The sequence below is a fragment of the Scomber japonicus genome, chromosome 11 (genome assembly GCF_027409825.1).
Source record: "Scomber japonicus isolate fScoJap1 chromosome 11, fScoJap1.pri, whole genome shotgun sequence".
Taxonomy (NCBI): Eukaryota; Metazoa; Chordata; class Actinopteri; order Scombriformes; family Scombridae; genus Scomber; species Scomber japonicus.
The window spans coordinates 25309323-25325437 of record NC_070588.1 but is presented as its reverse complement, the minus strand read 5'-3'; the positions used below and the strand labels follow the sequence as shown (position 1 = coordinate 25325437).

The window sequence follows — 16115 nt, the reverse complement described above, 5'->3', positions numbered from 1 at the left end:
CAAGAAGGATATTAAACTGGGGGAAATTGAGTCAAGAATGACACAATAAAGACTTATTTCCATTGTTGTCCTTGGTGCAAAGTTACCAAAGATGTCCTACATTAAAGATAAGACTTTTCACCTCAACTTTAAAAATATGTTATTTTAAAGGTTCAACTTTTAAGGGATAGTTTCCATGTTTTTTTATCAGTTTTAATAGGAGTTTAAAACTCTTGAGCTGCTAATAATCCATAATACAGTACAATCCATTAAAGAATGCATTACCAACCCCTTAAAATTCTATTTAAAAATTACATCATTATTATAGTTAATCAATTGATGGAATTATTTTTAATTAGGAAACATTAAGTATTAACTAATAACTATTAATGATATAAGTGTGTCACTGAGGGGATGAGCCGCATAGTCATTAAACAGACCTGTGACTGTATTATGAGCACACAGTTGGTGTGTACAGCTGTGATTCAAAAACATAACAATTCAGTTCTCTCTCATACCAGACTCAGACCACCAGAGGTCACACTTTGGTATAAAAGTGTTGACTGATATGTGTGTGTAATGACACACATTTGGTAAAGAGACAAAATAGAATACAATACAATATATAAGAAAGGGCAAAGACATGAACACTAGAATTTGATGTAACAGAATAGAATACATGTTATACATGGAACACAATGGAAAAGAACATAATTGATTCATAGACTAGACTAGAATAGAATAGAATAGAATAGAATAGACTAGACTAGAAAAAAATAGAATAGAATAGAATAGAATAGAATAGAATAGAATAGATGAGTGCAATACAATATAATACAATGCAATATAAAATAAATGGCAAAGAAGAATATAATTGAATATAACAGAATAGAATGCACCAGAACAGAACAGAACAGAATAGAATAGAATAGAATAAAATAGAATAGAATAGAATAGAATGACTTCATCAGGACTGATTGGTTGAGGCTGATTTCTGGGTTGGGCACGACAGGAAACAAGGCAACGGGAACGCGCAGGGCATGGATACGCGCTCCCGCTGAGTTTTTTGGGATCCGGAATAGAGCTAAGGATACATCAAGCCCGACAGCCAAATACCGGATGTGAGGTAATTTTACTTTCACAATATAAGATCAAGAAATATATTTTCATTATTTAAACTTAACACAATTTACTTTAACATATTCCTTGATAGTACGTTTCTTGGTAGTTTTTATTTTTAAAATAATACTGAAAATATGTTAATCATTTTGATACTATAGGCTATCATTGGCTCTGAGCAATGTTCATCTGGAAATGTTAACAAATGTACCGGTACACATAGTACAGGCTCGAGCTGCAGAGTGTTGTCTATTCACAGAGTTGGCTCATTCACATGTTTAAATGTCTTTAAGCAAGACACTGAACCACAGTTGGTCCTGATGGTGGTCCATTGCATAGTGCTTAATGAAAGCACTTCATAAAAGCAATGCAGAAAAAGTCAATTAAGATATGTAATAACAATGAACAGGGAAATTTTATGAATGAATTAGTACTTTTTTATAATATTACTTTTCACAGACACAACGCATAAATTATAGGTAACATAGAAGCATAAAAAGGTAATTCAACAATACACACACACACACACACACAGAGAGAGAGAGAGAGAGAGAGAGAGAGAGTGAAATAGATTACTATATACATACATGCATACACACATTCATATAAAAAAGAAACAATAATAATGTAATAAGTGGAATAAGAATTGACAATATTTGAAAAGTTGATATGATATATGATATACTTTTATTGTGCCCTTAGGGAAACGTGTCCCTTTTTTGAGTTTAAGGGCTTTATTTTGTAACGTTAATGGTAATTAGCATGATTTATTTGAAGATGTTCTAAATAATAATGGCTCACTAAGTTTATTTGGTCTCTGTTTTTTTTTTTTTTTTTTTTTTTGTCGGATGATATTTTCACTGCCTCGGGGGATTTTATTGCGAAACTCACGGCCGGAAGTCGTCCACTTTGCTTGCCTCTAATTTGACAGCAGTGACAGCAGCTTTGGGATTCAGTGTGGCAGAAGGGGAAATCAGGGAAATCTGGAATATCTGGGAACGGGGAGTCGGTAAAAAACCGGGACTAAACCGGCAGAAATCCCGACGAAGCGTTGCCCGCCACACCGTGAGGTCTGTCCGCTGTCTCCCGCTGCCGGCTGCGGCTTTTCTCCCACAAATCTCCCTGCATCTGCACAGTAAGTAGCCCGATCCCCCCCTCACCTAAACGCATCTCTATCCCACCACATTCAATGTTTTCTGTTTGTCCTCGCTGTTTTGCTCTTTGGATTTTTACACTCGTGTCTGTTTAAAGCGACACATTTATTGTGTGAGATTGTCGGAGAGCTGATCCTTTAATTAACATCCTGCTGGAATAAAAGCCAATTAAGCCCGTTAGTGCCTGCATGTGTATGCAGAGAAAGGAGAAGGGGTGGAGGGAGGGAGGGAGGGGGTGACTCAGAAAACGACCAGCTGCACAGAGGAGAAGGGGGGAAAAAGGCTTTCATTCACTTAAGCGGGTTATATGCATTTCAGTGGTGGCTGCATGTGTGCACAGGGCTGATTTGTAACCGGTGAGTGCCGTTATTCGTTGTGCATGTGTGTTGTACGGTGCTGTATTATTAAACGCCGCAGGGCCTGCAGAGCACACACACACACACACACACTCCCGGCCTGGATGCGCAGGTTCGCCGGGGAGCAGCAGCCGGTTGACAGCGCCTCTCCAGCCGGAATATTTAGGTTGAGCGCTGCAGCTCCGGAGGCCAGGCGTGCAGAGCTGACACAAGCAAGGCGTGGCATTCATATAGCATTACACAGCTATGGGCGTGTTCCCCCGCAGCTGCCACACTACTGACTGTATGCATTTTAGTTGATTGCAATTAATGAAAATGCCTTGAATGAGATTAACTTCACCTTCATGTGGTGTCGTTTTTTATCTGTGCTCTCTCTTTATTAAGCAGGCTGGACAGGGTTCGCTCCATGTCTCATTGAAGTCATCTTAAATTCAGCATCATCAGACATGCAGGCCTGCCATCTGTCTGTTTGTCTGTCTGTCTGTATTCCTGCTGCTCAATCTGTCTCACCATCTTGTCTTTTTTCCTGCTGTAGACAGTCTTAGTGTTTCAGACTTCATGCAGGTAAACCTGTCTCACTGTCTGAGCAACCTGTCAGGGTTATGTGATCAGCCTGCTACTCCTAACATTTGGGTTTAGGCTTAAGGATGAGATTATTAATGATTAATGTGATGGTAAAGTTAAGCTATTAATGTGGAAATGTTGAGGTTTAACATTGTTGAGCAATAGTGTTGAGGTATTAGTTGGAGGGTTGAATGCTCTCATAACTAGTGGAAAGGATCAATCACAAAGGATCAGTCGAAGGTTATAGTAAAAGTGCTTTTTTTTGCCAAATTGTTTCTCTTGTTGACTGTTTTGCTATATATTGCATTACATTTTCCCAAATTTATATCAAAGTGATGCTTTTTTTTCTTCTGTCTACCAAATCCACATCTAAAAACTGTGGTCCTAGTTTGTAGATTGAGCTATAGCCAACAGTAACTTCAGTGGTAGATTCATGATTCTGCATCATAGTGTTCATCACTGCAGATTCCACTGATGAAGATGAGTGTGGGCTTGGACAGTATATCGATATCATGATGAAACTAGATATTGTCTTATAGTTTGCTTATTGTAGTATCGTGATTTGGCATAAGTGTTGTCTTTTCTAGGTTTGAAAGGCTGCATTACAGTAAAGTGATGTCATTTTCTATACTTACCAGACTGTTGGAGTTGTTCTGTTATTTTCCTTTACCCACTTAGTCCTTATATCCACATTACTGATGATTATTAATCAAAAATCTCATCGTTTAAGTATTTTTTCAAAGCTCCAATAGTCATCCCTACAATATCCTCACAGTATTTGGTCAAAAATGTTAAAACCCTAACCCTAACCCTAGTCAGGACTAGCTTCTTCCAGTTGCGCCTCCTGGCCAAAGTTAAAATGTTTTTAAGCCGTCACGACCTTGAGATAGCCATCCATGCCCTAATAAGTTCCAGGTTAGACTATTGTAATGCACTTTATGTCGGCGTCTCCCAGTCTTCCCTCAGTCGCCTCCAACTTGTGCAAAATGCTGCTGCCCGTCTTTTAACTAACACTAACAGACGTGTGCACATCACTCCTGTTCTTAACTCCCTCCATTGGCTTCCTGTCTTTTATAGAATTGATTTTAAACTTTTAATGTTTGTTTTTAAAGCTCTTAACGGCCTCGCCCCACCGTATTTATCTGAGCTTTTAACTGTCCGTAATCCTGGTAGAGCTCTGAGGTCAACAAATCAACTCTTGCTGGAACTACCCAGGTCCAAGTATAAGCATTGGGGTGACCGAGCCTTTTCTGTCGCTGCCCCCAGGCTCTGGAATAAGCTCCCCGTCGAGATGCGTACTATTACTGACCTGGGCCTCTTCAAGTCCAGGCTAAAAACACACTTTTTTAGGATGGCTTTTAACACCTAGTAGGATGACACTTTTATTTTATTTTATCTTATTTTATTTTATTTTATCTTATTCTATCTTATTCGATTTTGTTGTATTTTATTGCTTTCACTGTTATTTTATTGTTTTTAATTGTTTTTATTTTTCTCTTTATTTATTTATTACCTACTGTAAAGCACTTTGGTACACCGCAAGGACTGTTATAAAGGGCTGTATAAATAAACTACATTACATTACATTACATTAGTAGCAGGACTATATGTATTGCAGGTCTACTGGTGAGAAATCTGCTTGGAAGACATATGCACACCAGTTTATTCTGCTTTGAGGCAGGACATCCAACCCTGTAAAAGTTGATCATTGTCATTTTCTCCTTTGTCTCCATCTCTGGCACAATTCTACAAGGGACATGCCCATCGCTTGCACATATTTGATTGGCTAATGCATTTTGTTGCCAGATGAGGTTGGAAGAGTTAAGCTAGGATCAACTTTTTCTGCAAGAGTTGAAATGAATAAAGAGGCTGTTTTGGATGCAGGGATTTCTTTGGACTGAATGCCTCCTAAACCCTCCCTAGGGCTCGGTATTTGTTCTTTTTCTACACTACTGCTAGTTATAATAACTGATGTTTGGTATCCAAAACAAAGCTGATACTTTTTTGATATCTTAGTTTCAAAAATATGAACAAAACAATTGAAATCAGGAATTATCTGATCACTGGATATGTCAGCAAGCTTAGATTTGATGCTTTGATCTTAATGCACTTGACAGTTTCCTATACTCTATTTAAAGACCCATTTCAGTCAATACCAAAAAAGTGTCCAAAAAGTGTTTCACTTCCCTTTTCAGAGCAAACTTGAACAGGCCTCTGCCTTATTGTGGCTTTTTAAAATGGAAAAACTATACAGAAAATTGATAAATGCTAGTGATGGAGGATTCTGTGTCAGGGCTATCTATCTATAGTCAGGCCCATCAGAGCTGAAGTGAAATCATTCTGACAGACTGAGACGTTCCACCTCTATATAACACACTTGTGTGTAAGTGGGGCAGAACTCAGTATATCCCAGTAGTGTTGAGGGTTAAGTGGAGTATAAAAATCCCCACTGCCCTACTTCAGCTGAAGATTGTATCAGGCCAGTCAGTGAGCCTCAGACCTGCAGGATCCTTGTTTCCTTATTCAGTATCTTTCACTTTTTGTGTTAATTGCTGCTGTGTTGTCTGCTCTGTACTGTACTGTACTGCACTGCAGGGATCCACTGACAATCAAGCAGTTTGGATCCTCTGTTGATTTGTGTTTGAGTTGTTGAAGGTGGTGTTTTTGTCTTAACATTGATCCTATTTAAGCACTGTGCCAATTTGGCTTTCACTAACACTGAAGTGAATCAGCAGACACCTCATGATGCAATATGACATTTGTTTTCTCAGATGATGATTAAGTATGTACTAATGTCTTGCGCTAAATATGACATGTTTTTTTTAGATTTTGGAACCTGGTTGCAGGATTAGTGAGGTCAGGCACTGATTTTGGGCGATGAGGCTGAGTTTGCAAGTCACACTGAAGTTCAATGGGCATGAGGTCAGGGTTGTCCATGAGTCAGTCAGGTTCTTCAACAAGAAACTGTTTCTTCATGGACTTAAATCTGTGCAAGGTGGAATTGTCATGTTGAAACAGGAAAGGTGCTTTCCAGAAACTGTTACAACAAACCCTGAAACAAAATGTTGTCTAAATTACATTTGTACGGCATGTTGTAGCATAAAGATTTTCTTTGAACATGAGGCTTTATTATTCTTATTGTTACCAAAGCCAAACCAACAATGAATTGATCCTACTTACAAGTATTGTGTATAGCCAGATAAACAGTATGGTTTTCCTCTGTAGATCTCCACTGTTGTCAAAAAAACCATGAACTGTGAGCCATTCAGACTTTTGTTACATTAGCTTGTTTAGCAATGGCTCCAGAGAAACAACAGCGATCACATTTTCAGTCTCCTGAGAGTAGTTCTGTGTAAGGCCTTAGGTATTAAGGTATTGTAAGCAATTGGGTATCTTTCAATGTCATTCAACTTATGTGTAGTTTTTGGTAGAAAATGAAGGGCTCTGTAGACATTCCACCCCCCCCCCCCCCTTCATCTTTTGTTATGCTATTGATGGCTGGAGGAAATAAGGAATCAAGTTTTCACCCCAAAGTTACATCAGTGCTTATGATGACCAAGACAAAAGTAATGATAGCATCTATTGTTGACCTCAGTCTCTCCCTCTCAGAATTTCAGTTGTATTTATATCTCAACATTTTTGTAGTATTTTGTAATAATAGTGTGATAGAAAGTTTCTTATTAACTCTGACTACTGACCGCTATGGAATTTGTGGTGGATCTTTATCTTCCTCTCATGATGATACCTGATGATTTTGCTGACCTTTTCTGTAGTGCCACCGTCAGGTCTGAATTTCACATTGAAACACTTTGGTTTAAAGCCATTTATCTCAAAAACATATTGATTTTCATTTAAATCTGAGGTGGACATTCATTTACTTGCTCCCTACCTCAGTGATACATACTAATTGTATACAATATGTGCTGTATGTTTTTTTCAGCAGAGTATATAAGACATCTTTTGGGCTAACAGGGAGTAATATAACACTTGAGTTGACGCACAACAGTCAAAATGCAACTTTGCAATGTCTATTAGATATCTGTTGTGGGAATTGTACATCTGCATTTCCAGTCACAAGGCAGGGCTGCTAGCGTTAAGAGACGACATGGGACTTGTGTGCTTCCTCTGGCAGAAAATGCAGTCATCTTGTAAACATCAATGCAATGGTTACATCTGTATCAGCTGCTCTGGTGCCGTTTGTCAGTATATTCTCACTAGTGGCTACGAGAGGTCAAACCAGGTCACCATCTGATGTTTTTTTGTTTTCTTCTTCCTCTCCGTCTGTATTTCTGTGCGTCTCCCTCTTGCCAAGTGTATGGAAAAGTCATCCCTCCTTTTTTCTCAGGAAATTCCTCCTCATCCCTGGGGTAAGACAGGCAGAGAGGGTGTGAAAGAACAACAGGCTACATCTGCAAGCGACACTCCACTCCAGGCCGGGATTTCTTATTTTAGTTTTATTTTGTTGTGCATTTTAAGCCAGGTGTGATTAGGGACTGTTTCGATTCTTTACCTGGTTGATGCATTCAAGAAGGCTTAGACATTTGAGACATTTGGCAGCTGCAAATCCATCACTTTAATCCAAAAAGCAAGCCCTTTTTTCCACAAATGTGCACATACCACATGAAACATCATTTCACATGTGCATAAATGCTGCTAATATACAGTACAGTCTGTTATGTTGTAGTGTAGTGTATAGTGTAATGCAGTACTAGTGTTTAGTAGTCTATAGTGCAGTTTGTTTTGCAGTGTCAGTGCTAACCTTGCAGGGACACTTGCATACTAAAATGCATTAGGACCGGAGGAAGAAACTGGAGAGTGTGTGCGTGTGTGTAAGTGTAAGTTGGCCAGTTTCTGGTTGGCTTATTTTAATGTGATAATGGTTGCAAGACAGATGAAATGCGAGGCTTCTAGGCTAACTAGGCTAATGTGTGGTTAGTATGGCTAATTTGGACCTGGAGGTTCAGTCAGGCTGCTGGCTAACCTAAATACTATATACTTGTCTAGATTGTCTAGATGTCTAGAGTGATGAAGGACTGCAGCTAACGATTGTTATTATAATGATTATTATTATAACAATAATGTCACTGTTTCAGTAAGCCTTATATGCAACTTATGATGTCTTTCTTTGTATCCACCAACACAAAGATATTCAGTTTTCAGTCATAGACGGCTAAAACCCCCCACAAATATTCACATTTAAGAAGCTGGAACAAGAAAAAAAATGAAATAAAAGTTTTTCCATTTGGTTTTGGATTGTATGTTGCTTTCCCCCTTCTCACAGTTTTTCAACAAATGAGTTGTCACCATTGGAGACAACTGTACAAATGCACTCAGTTGACAGTTTATTACTGTAAGTACAGTTAAGATAGTACACTTAAGCCAACAGTATAGGAGTTTGGGGTGATTTATCCCTGATTCACCCTTTCCAACAGTCAGAGAGGGCAAATCTGGTCTGGGACCTTGGTTGGTACCAATGTCCAGCCCAGATTATCTGGTAATGTGAGGGGTTTACAGGTCCAATTATAAACCTGCAGAGCTGTTGCCAGACTTATCAGGGCTGCCCCAATAAGTTCAAACATGCTTGATATTTAGGAGTTAAATTCTGAATGATTGCATCACTACCTTCTGTGTAGGACCACAATAGCTAATGAGAGAGACAAGTCTACAAGAAGATGGCTTAAACTAATGTGACCTAAAGCAACAGCCTGCAATGAATCCTGCCTTCATAAAGGTTCCCAATTGTCAGTTTTGTTGGAACTGTTTTAGAGGTTTCTAGAATTGAGTCCACCTTGTTTAGTCTAACCATTGAGAGAAGACTCCACTGCAGTAGTTGGGGGTTTAGGACCCTGCTCAAGGGTACTTCAGTGGTGCAAATAAAGAGGTGGTAAGAAGGTGGAAATGTTAACCCAAGCAGATTTGTGCTAGTAGATTTGAAATAGGAACACTTACGGAACTTTCACAGTTCTAAATAAGAAAATGAAGCTGCAAGTAAATTACTGTCACTGTAGATTTGTGAAGGAAATTCTGGCACATTAGATTTTTTGGGTCTTTGAGAGCTTTGTGCCACAGAAGCTCACAAACTCAAATCAGGTGACCAGCCGAGGTAGATTTACCCCCATATTCACTTGTGCACTAATGAAATGCTCTATTTCAGTCTGGTTGGGATTAGATATTAGATTACATTTTCTTGGCATCTAATTTTTTTTTTTAATAAAATCAAAATCCAATGCCAGGAAACTGAATTTAAAACAAATCAAATCCTGATTCAAGTGGAAGTTGAAGTGTTTTTTTAAGAAGTAAAAGTACACAACAGAAGAAGGAGAGAAAGCAGCAAGTGTTAGCTCACTGACTCACTGATTAGAATAGTTTGAAGACATTTAAGGACATTTTAAGGTCACACAGTATTATTTCAAACACTCAAGCTGCCTGTGCTCTCTATAGACCGAACTGACTGTTACACCAGCTGTGTGTGTGTTTGTGTTTCTTACAAGTTTTGGCATTAAGAGTCACATATGAGTCTTGTTTCCCCTTTATATCTCATATTAATGTTGACTCTGTGTGTGTGTGTGTGTGTGTGTGTGTGTGTGTGTGTGTGTGTGTGTGTGTGTGTGTGTGTGTGCACATTCTGAATACAATGACTCAGCCTGCGTGAGTGTCTCCCTCCCACACACACACACAAACAAACACATTGTATTAATGGAGTATCCAGATGAGGTAACAGTACTCTGGTTTCCTCTGCCTCCCCTTAGTTAACAGTTCTATAAACTAAACACAGAGGACAAACAGACCAGCAACAGTGAAATGGACTCTGAATGTATTACTCATTTTGAAAATAGGTGCATTATTTAACATTTTCACTTTACAAAAAACAGTGGAAAAGGGATTTCTGCGGTGTGTGTGTGTGTATCAGGGAAACCCCATACCAATCCCTCAGGGTTCAGAGGTCAGGGATGTCATTTGGGAGGCTGGTGTTGGTGCGAAGGACATTCCTCTCATAGTCTTCGTGACGTGGTCAAACAACAAGGAAGCCTTGGAAAACAAACCAAATTTTACTGGTCGGCCGTTAAAGGGGGACTCCACCAATTTTCATTTTGTGTAAAAAAAAAAAAGAAAAAGTTATGTAAAGTCTTTTGTAGGTCCAGAGGGAGCTGTGTGAAATGTGATAACTAGCCTCAGGTGATGTCACTTGAGTCAGTGTTCATTGGGGCTTGACTACGAGTTTGAAAATGAAAGAAAATCTGGAGTTAGGAAGCAGATTTCTATAGCTGTCTCCATATATCCACTCATGGTTTGCAGGTCAAGGCTACATTAGCAGCTACATTGCAGGTATGTAGGTAAGTTTTGACATAGAAGAAGTGTGGAAACAAATATGATATTTCTGCTGTATTGATTAAAAATAAATAAATGATAAAAGCAGTATTTTTGACAGTAGCATTGATAAATTCTAGCTTCTATATATAGCAACAATATGACTTTACCTTATCCTGTTCTTTAATGTGTTGGACAATATCCTCAGAGAGAGGAATGTTAGCATGGATCGGTCGTGGCAGGAAGCTTTGGACAGGCTTTTATTCAGCTTCACTCCATCTCCACCATGAACAAAACACTGAAGTTCAAATACAGTTTTCAACCAGCATCAGCAGTCTGTCTCTCACTCTAATTCCAGACAGATGTAGAGTCATTCTGGCTGCTGTTGCTGTTACTGCAAAGACCTCATTCTTGGAAAATTTAATCTCATTTCTTCTTTTTTTTTGTTTTGCTTTTTTTAATTCTTTTATTTTTCCCTTTCGTGTTTTTCCTCTGAGCAGCATCACTCTCGCCAAGCCGCTTTCTCTCTCCTACCCTCTGTCTCTCTCTCTCTCTCTCTCTCTCTCTTTGTCTTTCTGTGTCTATGTCTCTCAGCCCTCATGGAGATCCAGGGGCAGGCTGTGCAGCTGGAAATCAGGACTTTCATTTTGACTGTGTTGCGTTGAGGCTCACTCTGATTCACTCATTTTGTAAAGTTCATACTTTCCATGAACACTATTGACTTAGGAGTGGCGGAGAAACACTCCAGCCCTTTTATATAAAATTCTAATTTATTATCCATCAGAAGGCGATGGAAATTGCCTCGTCATTGACGTGGCTCATAAGTAAAAACACACAGAGTAACAGGGGCTGCACCTGAAATCACCCTAACCCTCTCTATATAATAGATAATAGTTTATTTTTAAGGGCTGTATGTAAAGTTTGGGCACACCTTGAAAGGTAACATTTTTTTTACATCGAAAAAAGATGTAAACACAGCCTCTTTAGGGTATTGAACATAAAATGTATAAATATAAAATATAAAAACATTGTAGCATGTGCAAACTTTGGGCACTCTACAGTCTTTACTTAGTAACGCCCCCTCTGGCAGATATCACTGCTTACAAATGCTTTTTGTAGCCAGCTAAAAGTCTTTCAGTTCTTGTTTTTGGGTATTTTCTCCCATTCTTCCTGTTAAAAAGACTTCTAGTCCTGCAATATTTTTGATCTGTCATGCATGCACAGCTCTTTTAAGATCTTCCCACAGATTTTCAATTAGGCTTAAGTCAGGGGCCAGTACAAAAGCTTTAGTTTGTGTCTCTTGAAGTAGTCCATGGTGGATTTTGAGGTATGTTTAGGACCATTATCCCGCTGTAGAAGCCATCATCTTTTTAGCTTAAGGCTGGGTGGCATGGTCGAAAATTTATATCATGCTGTAATTTGAAACATAGACAGTAATGGTATATATGATGGTATATTCGTTTTTATTAACATTTCAATATAAATGCTCCTGAAGGGGTAAAGCACTGGCATAGCAACTGCATGGCAGCTATTACCGTCCTCTTAACTGTATTACTGGGACATATTTCACATAATCCAGGGGTATTAAGAACATTTATTGTTTAAAACTGCAATAATAAATGGAAAAGAATACAAAAGCTTTTCTCAAGTAACTTTCATCTCTGAAAAACACTCATGAAATATAATAAAATCAAGCTGCACAAAGAGAAAATAAAACTGACTTCAAGGCAGGCCAAGCGGTTTCTTTCTCCTGACCAACTCAAACACAATGAAACTGCAAAATTAGTTCAAAGAAAGTAACTCTTCTTCAGTTATAGTGTTGCAGGAATTGGCATGATTGTTTCTGCATAGTCCAAAATAACTTCTTTTTGTAGCATCTCACTGTGTGTGTTTACTTGGCCTCATGGCTTGAACCCCTTAAACACAATAAAGTCTAGCAGCATATAATCAAATTGAAAAATAAAGTAGGTACAGCAGGACAGGAACTTTTTTCTCAACAAACAGACACGATGCAACCCTTATGATACTAAACTACAAAATGAACAGCTGCTCTTCAGTTATATAATTGTAAGAAGAGGCCTGCATAGTGCAAAAAAAACAACAACACTTTCAAAGCAATTCAAATCAAAGCACGTGTTGCAATGAAAATGCCAGTCCTTCCATTCATTTGAATGGGGGTACTGCATTTAGGCTGCAGGGATGGGAGACGCAGTAGCCTGGAGTGAAGAGGTGGAACCAGAATCGACTTTTGGTGAAATGCAATCTGACGTTATCCTACAGTGGCCAATCACATCCAGTGGCCAGACTAATCAGAGCTGTACAAGCCTGCCATGAGGGAGTACAAAGACATTACTAAGATGAGGGGGGAACTAGAGCTGGGTATCCTTTATAAAATGACAATACCTCTACCAATCCACGTACCCATAAAGTGATATTGATACTTAATTTGATACTCAACACACATTTTGTGCACTTGCTTGTATCTGGTGTAACAGGCATGTAGTGTAGTCACACATTAGATCGTTTAGGTGGCATCTTGACTGCTGAACTGCTAAGTGCGCTAACTCAAATTCACCCCGACTTCACCAACACAGAGGGGTTGTAGCTTCTGTGGCAGTGGGCCAATCACATGTAGCATTATATCGAGGAACGCTTGCATTGATTGGCTGTGAGCAAGTACAAATAGTCAACCCTGTAGAGATGCACTTTTAACACCTGATTTGGTCAGAGTATGGCCTTATTCCTTATACTCAAAGTACTGTCAACATTCCTGTCTGCATGTGTTTACTTAGCCAGCCTCATTGCTTATAGCAGCTGCTGCTGGCTATTAAACAGCAATACGAGTCTGTTAAGTGTCTCCCCGTCAACCTACAGTGCCTGCAGGTAGCCGTTGAGCTCAACTTCAGTTGCAACTCTGTTGGAGAGGGCAACTAGTTTGTCTTTTTGAATGCATGTTATTTTGTATGTTGCTATGAGAATTTCTCATTTAAATACTGGAGGATTCCTCTTTTCATGTTCTTTGTCAGGTGTGTGTCATCTTCTGCTAGAGTCAGAACATTGTTATTGAGAAGATGGAGCACAGGTTTGAGGTATGAGACACCTTGGACAACGCATCTATGAACTCAGTCTGTAACTGGTTACATCGTCACCTAAAAAATATCAAAACTTTGTTAAGTGACACAATGACAGTTCACAAAAATTGGAAGAGTTATGAGCCTGGCTGAAAATCTTGGTGATGATGAATCACCAGTGGTTGATGCAAAATGCATTATGTGTTACCCCAGATTCAAACAATATCCTAGATCAAATGGGCAGAGAAAGTCAAACATTCTGAGGCGGAACAGTAGCTATTTCAGCCGTGAGTGATGACACAAGTACATACAGGAATACAGATTGAGAAAGGTTTGTGGACACAGCTAAACATATAATCCACCAGTAGCACAATTACAAATGGAAAGGGGTAAGTTAGCTGTTAGCACGTTAGCTCTACACTGTAGTACAAAGCGGCAAAACAAGTCACAGTAATTATACCTTAAGCTTTGCTACACAGCCTCTGTTGTGTGTCAGCGATGTGTGATAGATAGATGTTATTATAGTATTTGTGTGTGTGTGTGTGTGGATTGGCTTTAAGAAACTGTTGATACTGTAAGCCTGTCTGTTTTCCATTGCTCACACTAAGCAAGAAAAGTACAGGCATTTAACGTATGTGTGTGTGTCTGTGTGTCTGTGTCTGTGTGTGTGTGGTTGGACACGTGTGTTAATATAGTGACTTGGAGGCCGCCTGGAACAGCTACTGTTTTTCTGTGCTGGCTCCTTCATATGTGAAAACACACGCACTCCCACGTGAACTGAGTTCATACCAAACCACAGCTACCTCCCACCTCCAGACAGCCCTTTAGTGAAGCTGGAAAGTATGTGAAGCCCTCTTTTTGTCTGCCGACATTTGTCTCATGGCGAATCAAAATAGTGCAGGTGACGATTAATACTGTGAGGCTCTTATGTACCAGCGGGCTGCACAACAGGATCAGCTGTGACATAGCTCAGGGTTCAACTCACACCACTCATGGCAGTACCTGAACTGGAGCCCACTGAGAATTACTGTGTAAAATTGACTTTTTTATATTGGAATATTCATGACAGTTGCCAGCCCAAATCCTCTGGCTGGTTTGGAAAAATGTGGAGATGGAAAGTGAAGGAATATGCTCGCCTACCTCAGAAATTACTGTGTAGGTGTCTTTCAGCAAGGAACAAATCTGCCCAAAACTCTCCAGTTCTGTTTAAAACAGATGTATTTAACATTTCCTCCCTGTTTAGCAGTTTAGTGTGCGGTTCTTCTTCCTGTGGTAAACCGACCAGTCATGTAAGGTTTATTATGTGACTCTATATTCAGATATTTCTTTGTATAACTTAGTTATAACTTAGTTGAGTAGGACTGTACTGTTTTCATTATGCGGCAACACAATTTAACATCAAGTCAAACTGCATCAAATAAATACATAAGAGTCAGGCATCATCTTAGTTGTGGCATTAATAAGATGCCATTGTAGATGCATTCATGAATCAAGTGTGAAACTGTAGAAAAACACAACAAAATACATTCACAATTAAATAGGGTTAGAGCTGGCACAGTGACAAGGTAGGTATGGCTTACTGCTACATACTGTATCCATTTTAAATAAACCAAAATGTCTGAATTTCTACAATAAATGTATATTAAATTACAGTTATGTACTTGTACTTATATATATATATATATATATATATATATATATATATATATATATATATATATATATATATATATCCCAGCAATTATAGCATATATCTAACAAAGTTCACAAAAGCATCATCCTCACAAATATCACCAAGTACGACAGAGAAACTTACAGATGATGTTTTCACAAGTTTAAACGAAACAATGCGAATGATAAGATAAGATACTGCTTGAGGAGAAGTAGCTGCTTTTAGGTAAGAAACTAGTTCCTTCACAGACAGGTTATTTCCTGCGTAAATAAAATCACCACTAGGAGGTGTTAAACGCAGCCAAAGGAACTCCAAAGCCTGTGACAGGAAAAGGAGTTTTGCTGTCTCTGTGACAGTTCAATAGATGGATATTGTTAGTTCTATGCAATAATTATTATTTGTGTAATGATCAAACTATTTCTTTTTTACATTATGATTGAGGCTTATGTTGTAGTGATTCCCCTAACCAATCAGTAGTGACTGATGTATCCATCTTGTCAAGATCATGTTCAGTCAACACAGAGGTCTCTATAGGGTTTGCTGGGAGGAGCTGACTTTTGTCATGTCAGTTAAGGACAAATGCCCAGTTATTTCTATGAGTCAACAAGCTATATTGTAAAATTGTTTTGGATATAGCACAGGAAGATAACGTCCCCATTCCTTATCTCCAAAATTAAAGATGTGGGCACTAACTCTGAGGTCTGGAACTAGACCAGCTGACTGTTTTGTATATTGTTGGTTGGCCATTAATCATAGTGTTGGTGTTAGTCGTAGTCCACAGCTCCCTCTACCTACATATCTAAGAGTTTGTGAGTCAGACATTGACCTGTATGTAGAGAAAAAACTGAAATCAGAAAGCATCTGCCTTATGTGATGTATTGTAATCCAATGC

The 16115-nt window shown here is 38.8% G+C and overlaps 1 protein-coding gene across 1 annotated transcript in view; it reads left to right on the top strand.

The window, feature by feature from the left end:
* Positions 1-2109: 2109 nt before the first annotated feature.
* The window catches only part of raph1a (Ras association (RalGDS/AF-6) and pleckstrin homology domains 1a), a 63833-nt gene continuing 49827 nt past the window's right edge, over positions 2110-16115 (top strand). Inside the window, exon 1 of the mRNA XM_053329206.1 lies at positions 2110-2233. The gene's annotated coding sequence lies outside the window, so the exon portion shown is untranslated. The remainder of the gene's footprint in view (positions 2234-16115) is intronic.